The sequence below is a fragment of the Benincasa hispida genome, unplaced genomic scaffold (genome assembly GCF_027475165.1).
Source record: "Benincasa hispida cultivar pf3 unplaced genomic scaffold, pf3_genome.v1.1 HicScf124, whole genome shotgun sequence".
Classification (NCBI taxonomy): domain Eukaryota; kingdom Viridiplantae; phylum Streptophyta; class Magnoliopsida; order Cucurbitales; family Cucurbitaceae; genus Benincasa; species Benincasa hispida.
The window spans coordinates 35,563-49,675 of record NW_028325565.1 but is presented as its reverse complement, the minus strand read 5'-3'; the positions used below and the strand labels follow the sequence as shown (position 1 = coordinate 49,675).

The 14,113-nt window shown below is 35.1% G+C and overlaps 1 pseudogene; it reads right to left on the bottom strand.

The window, feature by feature from the left end:
• Window positions 1–801: 801 nt before the first annotated feature.
• LOC150031411 (uncharacterized) lies at window positions 802–1,292 on the bottom strand (annotated as a pseudogene).
• Window positions 1,293–14,113: the final 12,821 nt, after the last annotated feature.

The following is a 14,113-nucleotide window of genomic DNA, read 5'->3' as shown; positions in this document are numbered from 1 at the left end:
TTCAACTGTTTACTGACATTAAAAATTGATAGGACATTTTTAAAAATGAGAAATTAAAAAAATATCGGACAAATATTGAGATAATTTGGTAAAAAACTGACATAGAAAATAGTGTACAATGTTGGTTTTCAACCAACAATGAAGATAATTGAACATTGAAAATCCAGTCAACAATAATGTCAATCGATTTACAACACAATCGATATTAAAAACGTTTTGAAACAACGATCTTCAATGTCAATCTTCATTCGACATTGTACCCCTATAATGTCAGTTTTAAACTGCATTAAATCCCAATTTTGTAGTAATGAGTTATAAATTCAAATTCATATATTGACATCCTATATTGACAAACAGAAAAAGTTTTATTTTATGAAAAAAAAAAAAAAAAAAAAAAAAAAATACTATTGATATGCTATTCTAAATATAAGTAATATCTTGCAGGTTACTTTAAATTAATAATGGGCTAATCAATCTCATATGTATCCATTTAAATTGGTTTTTTTCCATCATTTTCTCAAGGGTGTTAGAATTGTTAAAACTACATAGAAACACATCATTGAAACTATCACACACGAAAATAAATATCTATTCATAATAATATGATGGTTTTATAAGGAACATTCTATAACTATAAAATACTCCTTGACAGAGAATAGAAACGACATACATAAAAAATCTCACACACTTACTAGAAATGATGATTAAAGGGAAAAATATAAAAAAAAAAAGACAATACATAGTTCATGTTGTATATATAATAATGTATGTTTAATCCATTTGTTGCAGATCTGAATATGTTTAATCAAGGTTTTGTTGCGGTTGTGTTGGGTTAAATGAAGGGAAAGGCATGTCCTTTGGAAGAGTCGGAAGGATTGACTTTGGGAGGGAGGGCAATTCAGGTAATTTAGGGAGTTCTAGTTTAGGTATATTTGTAATTCAGGTAGCTTTGGAAGCTCAGGCTTGTGGTATTTGAAAACTTCAGATACTTTGGAGATCAAACTTGCAGCATGGAACTTCAGGAAATTTTGAGAGATCAACATTAGGTATTTTCTTGGTAATTCAGATAACTTTGGAAAATCAGGATTGTGTAGGCTTTTCCAAGGGTGGAAGGTGAGGCAATGGAGGTAACTCGACCTTCGGTACTGGAGGAAGCTCGGGCTTCGGCAAAGTTGGTATCTTTGGCTTTGGAAGCTCTTCGGGCACCTTAGGTAATGGCATCTCCAATAGATGTCTGCGCTCACTATCGTGATTAAGAAATCAAAATTCATAAACATAAGAATACCAAGTAAATATAAGAGGAAATGTTAAGTTGAAAAACGATGATAGCCATTGAACTTCAAAACAAAAGACTAAAGCGATAATAACACAAGGCTATAGATTATCGTCCCGAAATGATCTTGAATAGATATGTAAGTGTTGATGATCTCCCTTTGTAGCATGTTAGAGATATTATAGTAAAGAAAAGAGATGATGGTTAAAGAAGTGTTAGTTCAACTTTCCCACCTACACAATGACTACTGTCTCTAAAATGCAATGTAATGGCCTTCTAAATTGAGCAGCTTTCTTCCAAGATTAAAAAATCATAAAAATTAAAAAAAATAAATTAAAAAATAGAATGTATATATATATAAAGAATTCAAAGTTAGTTGCAACAAAAGTTAAGCTCCAACGTGTCTCTCAACGATTTATTTATTTATGTTTAGAGTTTTTTAGAGGTAAAATTAACAATTACTTATTTGATAGTTTATATGTAATCTTTAATTCTGAAAGAATAGTCAACAAAAAGAATATATATTGAATTAATTAATTACATACACTCCAAAACAAGTTAAACAAGTAATATATGTTGTGAGGTTGACACATGTAGTACTATTAATTTTCACACTTTGATAGACATGTTTTCAGCACTAAAACCTTTACTCTTCTTTACTCACTTTACTATTTTCAAACATGCAAGAGTAAAATAAATGTTGAAGATGGCGACCGGAAGAAATCTTCTCTGAGACGAAGAAAGTTGCAAAGATTAATTTTCAGAAAGGAGAAGGAAGAAGGATGAGACAGATTTTATTTCATTTTAGGTCGATCGAACTGCATGTGTCCCTTTAGATTCATCCACTCACATATATGCATAAATCTCGAAAGAGGCATTGGTTAAGGATAAATTTTTGGCCAATCCACAAAATACTAACGTCATTCACTAAATTAATTACTAAAACTCAAAGTAATTGAAACGTGTGACTAATTAAAGATGTGTCCCAAATTGAAGTTGAAGACATAAATTGGCAAACTCTGGTGATATCACGTGTTTTCATCACAAAACGTTATTGAGTGAAATTAATTTGACCAATTTTGATGTATATAAAAAGGGCTAAAGTCTAATTGAACGCAAAAATGTGCTTAATTTGGCCCAAAGGCAAAGTAGGTCCAAGTCCAACTAATTAGCCCCAAGGGCTAGGCCTATGGACCACCCAAGCCCAATCTCACGAAACCCACCAGAGAACTCTATAAATAGATGAGCTCTCTTCATTTGTGGGTTTCAAACAATTTCTATATTCTAAAAGAGCCCAGAGAGAATTCACAACGCTCCTGCATAATCGTGAAGACACAAGACTCCCGAAAAAGATACAAGACTCAACTCCAAGACTTCAACTTCAAGAAAATCACGTGCTCCACTTCTTCAAGTCAAGCGTATGCATTCAACTGAGAGAGAATCAGAGGATCGAGTACTAGAAATCAAACCACATTAAATCAAATCCACACCAACATCAACACAGTTCTACTCTACGAAACAAGTTTCTCTAGAAATCTCGTGCGAACAATAATTAATTAATTTGATTTTAATTTTATTTAATTTAATATAATTAATTTAAATTAAATATTAAGATTAACTCCTTGTAGTGACAGGGGAGTTAGCGTAGTGGAGAGGGGAGTTAACTTCCCTTACTTGCTATGCAGAAGTGGTTCAACATTTGAAAAAATAGAACTTACTAAAAAATAGTTCTCTTACACTCACTTTCAATCATCTCTCAATCTCTCACCACTCTCACAAAATTGTTTCTCTGTGAAAGATAGAAAATCTCTTCCCCTTGTCTTCAGAAAGAGGTTTCCACAAACCTTTTTCATTGCTGGAGAAAAGTATGGGGTGGGGGGGGGGGGGAAGACCTTGTGGTCGTTTCTCTTGTTCAAGACTGGAAAAGAGTTCTGAGAGATCGTAATCACAACGAGAATTATAGAAAGATGGAAAATTGTCTTTAAAGGTAACTCCTTTTTTCTCTGAAAATCTTCACTCTATAATTTCTGTAAGTTCGAAACATAAACTAAATATATATAAAACCTCTCTATAATTTTCTATGAGTTCGAAACATAAACTAAAAGCATATGGGTTCACATGCTTTTTGGGATTCCCTTCAAGCTCGATATTAGAATTGTAATTTGACGAGACCATCTTAAATTGGGAACCCTTTAGTAAATTTTGATTCTTTTTAATAATTTTTTTTTCTGAGATATTCTCACAATCAAAACCCTTCTGAGTTATTCTCACATTTTATTTATCACATTTCCCCCTTGGAATTCAACATAGCATCACTTGTTCCACAATCTAGAATAGAGAACATAGTTTTACTTTGGCTAGTAAGATAACATGACCAAATGATATCAATGTTTTTTTATCATTATTTAAAATCATATTTTAAAAATATTATTAATCCTTGAATAAAATGAAATAATTACTTCCCACAGATAATTAATAAATGAAATAATTGTAGAAAGAGCCCGAAGATATTTTACGATATTAATCTATCACATATATATTCTTCAAATGTCACACCCCCCTCCCAGATTACCTTCATACTCCTGGAAAAGATGTGATGGTAGCAGTTACTAACGCTGTTGCCACCACTTACCACCCTAACCCACAAAACTTGAGTGCCAACCTAATAACTAATATTATTAATGCATACAAACAGCTCGCCTGCAAAAGGCTCCATATACATTATATGATCACATGCAGACAGTCAGGACATAATATTTACAAGAGAAGTATTCATAGTTGGACTCAAACTTCACTAACAAGCCCTGATCCCCCTCAAAACACGTGTACATAGATATAGACCATCAACCTATGTTCTTCTTAACCAGCCAGGCCTTTTAGTGGTAAGAAAGTAGCAGGATCAACCTTGAGCAACTACTACCTGGAAAAGGAAAACATAGAAAATCTATAAGCTAGTAGCCTAGTGATGACTGTAAAAATCATTTTATACCAATGCTTACATTATAATAACATGTACATATATTGAGAAACATTTTAAGCAACTTCTTTTAAACATACAATTAATAAACATCCATAAACACCATTAAACCTTAGTTGAGAACGAGCATACATCGCTCTAGCTCCCAACGTCTTTAACCAACAAATAGACCCATACTTCGGTCCTCTCTTGCTAGTATATGATTTAGGAGACCCATACTTTGGCCTCTCATATTTAGAACTACCTACGTGCATATGGAATTTTCTAAGTATCATCATCACCATAGTACTATTACCTAGAGACCTTCTCTTCGTCCTTCTGTACTGGGTTATTTTCTAGCATCAATTCAAGCTTTAATTGCAAACCATTTTCATAAAGAGTCATTCAATCATAGCCTTTCTCCAAAAACACATGCTTCATCATAGGAACTTGAATTTTGTAATGAATCACAATATACCTTGGCATGCGTTATAACATATAAAACAATTGGAGAAGAAACGATTAAATTCATTAAACATTTGTTTTGAGAAATAAACTCATCCATCATCAACATTACTGTAAATTGCATGGTCTTTTATGCATAAACATTGAAAACATTAAGTTCATTTTAGTGACTCACAACTTCGTCGAGGCTCTTAATGGGTTATATGTACATCCCCTAGTTCCTCTTGGCCTGTAGGACATAATTCTTGGTTAGCTTTTTAGAATTCCCATCAAAATGCTTCAAGTAGTTTGTATTACTAGTGAAACCTTTAACAACAAGACTAGCTTCACTAGCGAGAGCCATCATGAGCGAGATCACCCTCATGAGCGAAATCCTCATGAGCGCTATCCTCATGACGAGATCAAGCATTTCACTAGAAGAGCTCATCATAGGCAGATTTACCACTTCTAACAATATTTGTATATTCACCAGCGAGATTCAGTCCAAAATTTTCAGCATCAAGATTCTTTCTTGAGCGAGATACTTTAGCGAATTCAGCACAAAACTAGCGAGATTATCATCCTGAGCGAGATTCACATCTACTTTATCTCGCTCTCGCTCTCATGGCGATTTGCTTGCTGATCTTCCCAAGTAGCTTTCCTGCCTTACCATCAAATCCTGTTTCAACTTCAAAAATTCATTACTCAAATTCCCATAACTCAAGAAAGTTTCTTCTACAAACTATTTGGAATTGAGTTATCTTACCTTAAAATATCAGCCCTAAATTCCTTGTAAATTGGCATGGAGTTTTCAATCTTCACCCTCTGACCTTGATTAATCCAAGAACTTGACCCTTCTACAAATTCTTTACTTTTTCGTCCTTCTTCTTGTGAGATCTTCCTTCGACAGATCAACCTTGAAAACTAGATCCTCCTAGCTTTTAAATGGAAATCGTTCTCACTTAATTTGCTCGAGTCATTGCCAAAACCATGGTTCTAAAGTTCACCTTCCATTTATACTTCCGGCTGCCTCTCATGTTTCAATGTCAAACCGCCACGTCATCCAGCACTAACTTAGTGCTTCCGGCCAATAAGTTCTCTTTAATCATTCTTTCTTCTTTCTCTTTTTTTCCTTCTTTTCTTCCTTTGTAATCCCCTGTAATTACACCATAAATTTCCACTTATCAACTAATTAACATAAATCCCGTGGCTAAACATACTTATTAGAAAATGTAGAATTCGGGGTTTACACTTAAGCGTTGAATCGTTAAAGTGCTATGCGAATGGCACTAAGCGATCGTGTAGTTCTTCGTGGGAGATAAGCGATGCGATGAAGTGTTAGACGATGGCACTAAGCGAACGTGTAGTTCGGGTGGAAGTCTAAGCGATGCGGTGAAGAGCACATATGCGATACCACTACACGATCGTTACCTCGATTTTCTGCTAAGCGATGCAGTGAAGAGTTATTCGATAGTAGTACACGATCATTTACTTATGTACGGCAGTAAAGTGATGCGTCGAGAGCAATGCGATAACACTACATGATGGGCTACCTTTGTTGTGCGCGCTAAAACGATCAAGACGAGGCGTTATACAATAGTGATAAGCGATCTGGTAGTAATTGTTCTGGCGTTGGACGATGTGAGCTGAACGAAGTGTTAGACACTAAGTGGATCGTGTAGCGTTGCCCGACACTAGAGGATGACATTATGTGATAAAAGGTAGACACTACACGATCGTATACCTTTGGTCAGGCGCCATGGCGATCGTGCTACACGATCACGCAAATACTAAACGATCAGGGAAACGCATGACGATGGTCGTCAATGCTAAACAATGAGCCTTAACGAGATATGAGCATGGAGCGAGAGCAGCGGTTCGACAAGTTCTCTTGAGGTTCGTCTTTTTCAGCCACAAATGAATTTTGGGCTGGTCCGGTTCAAACATGGTTTGTCTGGTTCAGACGATTCGAGTCCGGTTCAAGCTACTTAGTTCATTTTGGAGCGGTTCGAAAGCGTTCAAAGCTGTTTGTAATAAATTAGGTTTTTGATTGCTTGCTTATGCCAAAACTAAAGCCATATCAGTTAGTGTTTATTATTATGCATGATGTATGTTATAATTAAATAAATCTTGTATGTGCAGACAGTATGCCATGTAGATTTAAAATCCCACTATAGAAGCAAGAGTGCCTGCATTGAAAGTATGTTATAATAGTTATAATATATAGTAGCTGTTTAGGGTTTCTTTTATTTATAATATTTATATTAGATATAGAATGCCTTTTTTGTATGTTTGGATATTTAGAATGTCTTAAATTTGTAATAAGTTATATAAAGTTGACTTAAACGTTTAAAATCCATTAGAAAGAACAGCTGCATGTCACTTAGGTTAACCACTTGTTTTAATAGTTAAAATAGGTTGTTAAACTTGTAAAACTAGAGTTACAAACTCAAACCGGTATATAATCCTATCAAAGGCTGTGGGTATTTAAGTTGACGGTCTACGGAAACCTCCTACCTAGGGATTATTATGGTCGAAAAAATTGAGCTATTGAGCGTTGGTAACCAATTTTATGAGATCTCGTTAGTGGTAGGTAAAAAAAATAGTTATAAACTAGATATCGTAGGTTTAAATCCATCTATAAGTTTTATCCTCAATAAACCACCTAGACATAAGGTTATTTTTTATTAGCTGAAAAAGAAACCTAAGTATAGATTTACCCAAACATTTAGAACACGTTAGTGGGAGATTAAATGTTATTAGCTCTCACGTCCTCAAGAGTACACACCGTGAGATCCATGCTCGACTTCGTGTCGATTTTACCTCGAAATTGAACCATTCGAAAAGTGGGTTTCCAATGGGACAAAACAAGGTGAATGAGAGAATCGTTCATAGTAAGTGAGTGAAGGAAATGTGTCAACATTGTCCTATGGTCTCCTCATTAGTTTAAACCGTAAGACTACTATGTTGCGTCTGCTGACATTTTTTAGGCAGCACTAGCTAGTCGTTAACCGCAGCGATCCCCACGAAGGGTTTTAATATAGGATTAGGAACAACCCAAGCTTCATTAAATGAATAAGGTCCTTATATTTCATCTTGGTATTGTCTTCTATTTCGGATGCCAATACTCATGCCGTTCTGTAAGATCTGAAAACGACGGGGCTATACTTACAAGACTTACTATTTTTTAGTAAAGATCTGGACCAAAAATTTAACTAAATGACTATTAAATAGAGTATTCTGGAGATAGTATTTCGTCAAGAATTGTCTTGCTCCTGTGAAGGAATTCTTGACTGCCCCTCGGCAAATTGTTCTAAATACTTAAGTATCGTTTGCAAAAATAATGATTATGGGTACATTATCACTTTGTTAAAACTTATTGGATTTTTAAAACTTATTGGATTTAAAAATAATTCACTTGATTGAATTTGTTTATAATTTCAAATGACGAGTTCAATTATACAATTGTTGGCATCAACAAGCTGGTTGAGGATAGTTATGTGACATGAAAATCGAATTTGAACACGATACTTACGATAGATGATTTGTGGATTTTTCTTAACGGAGGAATGTCCTCCCATTCTTAGCACAATTTCAATCGAACTGTTCAGGAAGCATTTGATAGATGGATCGAGGCGAATGATAAAGCCCATGCTTATGTCCTCGCCAGCTTATCTGACATTTTGCGAAAAAATACGAGAATATAAGTATTGCCAAAGAGATTATGGAATCTCTGGAGGGATGTTGGACAACCATCCTTCACCCTGAGGCATGATGCTATCAAATACGTTTATAACATCCGCATGAAAGAGGGGACCTTCAGTTCGTGAACATGTCCTGGACGTGATGGTCCACTTTAATGTGGCAGAAGTAAATGATGTTGTGATGGATGAGAGAAGCAAATTGGTTTTATTCTAGAATCTCTTCAAAGAATTTTCTACAATTATGTCAAATGCATTGATGAATAAAATTGAATACAACTTGACTACTCTGCTGAATGAGTTGCAAGCTTTCCAGACTATGTTAAGAACAAGGGTCTGGAATCAGATGTAAATGTTACTTCTCCTGAGAAGAAAGAAACGTCCTCCAAGCCTGATGTTTGCCTTCTATTCGTAGAATAAGAGTATTACAGTGAAGAAAGACAAAGGTAAAGGGAAGAAGAAGCCTGTTGGATAGAAAAACAAGAAAACCACTGCAGACAAAGGAAATGTTTTCCACTGCAATGAAGAATGGCACTGAAAGAGAAATTCCGTTTTTTTTTTTTTTTTTGCCCAAAAATACCTTGCTTGAAAAAAAAGCAGAGAAAGCTAAACAGGCAACTTAGTTCTTAAGGACCGCTTACTCAGCATGAACAAGGGGAGAAGTTGTTCTGAAGATGATATTACCTACTTTTGTAAATCTTGTAATGAACAAATTGTACAAATTGTACATTTATTTTTTTTGAATGAAATGTTCATTTTTTGAAAATATGTTTGTTCTATCTCATAGCAACTTCTATAAGAATCAAATTGGTTTTAAAAGCCATTTGCAAATATTCAGATATTTAATGGCTAAGATCGAAGTATAATAAGTTTAAAGATTTCTAGATCTGACTGTTAGACAAGAGTTGTTAAGATAGGTCAGATGCATCTTAATCAAAGAGTTGAGAGTACCTCAATGTAAAGGAGGAAAGTGTGCTTCCTAGTCATTATCGAGAATTAGGTGCAATCCCCATATAGTTTAATACGAAGCCTATTGTAACTAATATGTTTACAATGATTCTCTCGGCTAAAGTGTTTGAGAATCCCTAGTAAGACTAGACTACCAGATTAAATAACTAGGAAAGTGGGAGGAAAACCGGGTATGTGAACTGAAAGGAACCATGGGTATGTGACCCTAGTTATTGTATTTCTCAGTAAAAATCAAAAACTCTATTATATATTCAGATATATATGTTACCACTGGAGTTTTAGTCCAAGTGAGAGTTTGTTGGCTTTTATGTCCTAAAACTCGTGATTTGTAAACAATAAACTTATTCTGAAATTCAATAAGTTGTTATTGAATATATTAATTGCTTATTTCGCTTTAGAAATAATAAACTAAAAGATCCCATGACTATTACATGAGTACTTGAATTTATGTGGAAGACATAAAAGTGGATTAGGTTCAAGTAAATAGTAAAAATGGTCTATAGTATATGAATAAGGTTGGGTGCCTTATTCTAGTAACACTATTGGATGCGCCTACCCTATTTTAAAGTGCTACAGACGAAGTGATCCTAATTCGTACATGTTGACATGAGGAGTGGGGGCGTCTGTGCAAATGGTTTTTGTACAAAATCGGACTATGAAATCAGTCTCTTACTTTATATAATGTTGTTTACTGTTTAAGACTGACTATTTCAAAGCGATGACCTAAGTAACTTGACCTAATCCCGAGTAACTGTGAACTCTATTTATTTGGGATTATCCTTAGATTTGCATAGGTGAGGTTCAACCAACCGGCTCAATAAACCTCCATTTTCAGGGGTAAGATTGGGTGAATAGTTGGACATAGTGTGCAAGATGGAATTCACTCCTACCGCTTAGGGATAGTAGAGAGGTTGTTCCTTAAGTGCTGACTCCGGTCTTGAACAAGGCCCACCCTTTCATTCGCTGAGAATGACCAGTTTTTTGATCAGATCACAAATCCAATTGTTCATAGAGGATCAATGGACTTAAGGAACAAGAGGTATTCGGGGTAAAACAGCATTTGACCCAGCCATTATTACGAACAACCTATGAAAGGTTAACTTACTAATCATGGTTATATTTAGGGACATAATATATCTACAGCGAGGGGAGTTCAACTGGATTTTAGTATATCACCCCATTAGTTTAACGAATGGGGGTTAGTATTGGTCTAATGAGTTTTAGCCGATTAATCTCGATCGTTGGAGGCCATGATCTGTAGGTCCACAAATCCCCTACTAGCTCATAAATTGATTAGCTTTAGAATAGCGTAATAAGTAATTTAAAATGTTTTCAAATTAGAATTAAACTAAATGGGAGAAAATAATATTTAAATAAGATTTAAATCAATAATTGAAGATGGAGTTGTTGTTAAATTAATTAGAATTATTTAAAATGTTTAAATTATTTTTTATTAATTTTATTAAGAAAATTATTTATGAAATTAATTTTTTAAAATTAATAATATTTTCAATTCTATAAAATAAAATTATATATGAAATAAATTTTTTAAAAATTGAAAAAGAGAGAAAAAACAAAATGGAAAGTTGACATTTTCCATTGTATTCTTCAAGTAGCTTACTAACAACCCACCATTTCAAGCATCAATTACTCCAAGTATGAGGCTTCATATCATGCAACTAAACTCTTTGCATGATATAGTCTGCAATATATTGAAGATATTGGAGTAGTTTTGAAGTAGGAATCGATCAAATTTTTCTGAAAAATTCATGAGAAGAAAGGTGTTCTTCATTTTTCATTGGTTTGCGGTAAGTGAATTTTTCTCCAAATTCCCTTTAATTCAGGCTTATTTTGAGTCTCACTACTCAATCTATTGCACCAAGAGGATAGTAGAGAAGAACTTGGGGTGATCTACAACAAGATTGAGGAGATTAGCATTGGATTTAAGCTTTGAAGAAGTTCTACAAAGGTATGTCACGAAAACCCATTTTATTTATATTGAAGCTGCTTTCATTTATGCGAAAATTAATGAATTAAAGTTGTTTATGGATCCTTCTCCTTCGCTACGCGTTGATACGTTCCAACAATTTTAATTCATATTTTGCTCATTAACCCTCATAATTCTAAGTAAAAGGCTATAGCTTGTATTTTTACAGGCTATCACACCCCTAAATTTAGAATCATGCTTGTCCTGAAGCATGCCTTATACTAGAGAAATTCCAAACCTTGCCCTCTTGTCTTTTCCTTTGCATTGACCAGCTTCTCCCCCAGCTTCTCAGAATATTCCCCTACACCTCTAATCTTAGTAGCAACACTCTCTTCAAACTTAGCCACTTCTTCTAAGAGATATTTAAGTTTAATTATGACAAGCCTTTACTCAAAACTTTTTACTCATCGTAGACAACTTTTGCTTTTAGCTTTTTACAATGCGCCAATTCAAAATGAATTCAAATCTTTGTGACTTATTATTAAAATAAGGCGTTGAACCTGGTACGCTCTTCATTGGCTTACCCCATGGGCGTCATGCGGGCATCCAATTCGGTTACGTGCCATATTCAACTCAAATATTGTCTTAGCTAAATCTAGTTTGCACCAATAGGGGAGTGGTTATTAATGCTTGATTCTTGTCCACTACATTCATTTTGGCTCACCTGGATGAGTGTCATATAATGTATCCAACTTATTGGTAGGTACCTTTCACAACTTAACTCTTATCAGCTTGATTTCACCTTTGCGCTGTCAATGGAGTTTTTTTTTTAAGCGTTGTCGCAATATTTATTTTCAACGCATTTTCTTAGACCAATCCCACCCCACAAATTTAGGTAGTAGTCGGGTCCTTCCCAAAAAGCTAAAGACAAATTGTTCAAAGATGCGGTAAAAAGAGTTTGAGTAGAAGTTTGCACTAATAAAACTTGAGACTGTCAACTTAAAGAAGCTACTAAAGTGAGGTGAGCCATGCTACATTTAGTTATGGATGCTAATTTATCAACGCAAAAAAAGGCAAGCGGGCAAAAGAGAATCTCAAAAGGATAATGCATGAAAGATAACAAGAAAAGAGTGATGGATGCAAGCAGAGTGTCGATTGCGTTAATAACTTAGAATTCATGCGAAAGAAATAGTCATGCGTTGAATAAGGGAGAGAAATTCTTCTTTTGAACAACACACTGAGAGGGAATTATTATCGCACCAAACAAGAGCGATTGCCACACCACATCCAAGAAAAGTAGCCGTAAATCCAAACACAATAATCAAATAAAAAAAGTTAACTAAATTAACTAAAGTTAACTTAGAAAGAAAAGTAAGATAGAGTAGAAGACGTCCTTGGAGAAATTATAGTGAAGTACACCGCAAGGATTCTTCCATGCAAGGGATCGAACTCACCTTCTTAGGTCAAGGGACTAATTTTCCTGACCACCAGAGCTTTCTAGCATTCATTGGCCGTATGGCAGTAGCCATGCTTCTAAGATTGCTTCCAGCTCATGCGACAAATGACCTTTCAATCTCAGGGACTGGCATAACATCTTCAGTCAAATACCGTTTGCACTTGGTTTGCATAAGCAACAATACGCCTAAGACCGAAAAATGGGGCCTGCGGAAAACATAAAACTTAAACAAACTATTAGGATGCCAAGTCCCCAGCAATGGCAACCAAAAACTGATGGAAAAAATATTCTTGCTTTGATGATGATTGCTATGCCTTGATGGTCATGCAGTTATCATCCATTTGATAAGAAGAATATGCGGTAATTGTGTATGCGATGACCATGCATTCTTACCACAAGTTTTCTTGCTCTCTCAACAAGTATATAACGAGAATGCAATCTTCTCGAGATGATCCAAGGTCGAACACAGAGAATTGCAACTAAGGAATGCTTGTAAAGTAATGCATTTGAGGTGATGAATAAAAAATAAAAGAAAGAAGTTAATTAGTTGTGCGCTACTCATACACTTAGCTAAAATAGACTAAGCAATTGAAGTTTTGATATGAGAATGGTTTTTAAAAGAAGGGTTTTTTTTACGGCAACTGTTAACGCGTCATAAGATGCATGGAGAAGTATAGGTTGAGGGAAAATTTCATCAAGTCATTAAATTTAATTTTGGTCGCAATGGTAATCCCAGCTCGCCACACTAACGCATGACACACCTCTCAGTGGTCACCGCGTGCTTATATCTCTATAACGCATGGTTGCGTTGAGCATGAGATTATTTCCTATCTCTAGGAACACTGCTCACTTTACTTAACGAGTTCCACTATTTACCCTCTTGTGCAGTTGATTATATCTATTTAGCTCATAGAGAAGCATTGCGATAGCCTCGCACTAAGCAAAGAGGATTGACTCACTATACTCACGCAATGCACACCTCTTGGTGGTTTGTTACATGCTTCATATCTCTGTGCCACATGATTGAGCCAAAATGTAATACAATATATAGGTAAGAAGATGGGTAAAGGGCTAGATGTAGACAATCTTTTGCTTCCATCAAGTATGTCAAGGCTATATGTGGTGCCATGGATGGGCGGTGGAGTAGTCTCTTTTGAGCTCTATCTCGAGCGAAGCACCGATCGTTAATTCGTAAAGGATTGTGGGAAGGAAGAACTCTCAAAGACTGTTTGCTTATGCTCTCGTCTATGATCACAAGAATATGCTTAAGGTAGAGACCCGGATGCCTTGAATTTGGGCTCCAAGGATCCATTTATAGAGCTCAGTCGTCGATAACATTGGTAGTCCCACTCTGAATCATTACCATCACTGTTGAAATAGGTGAAAT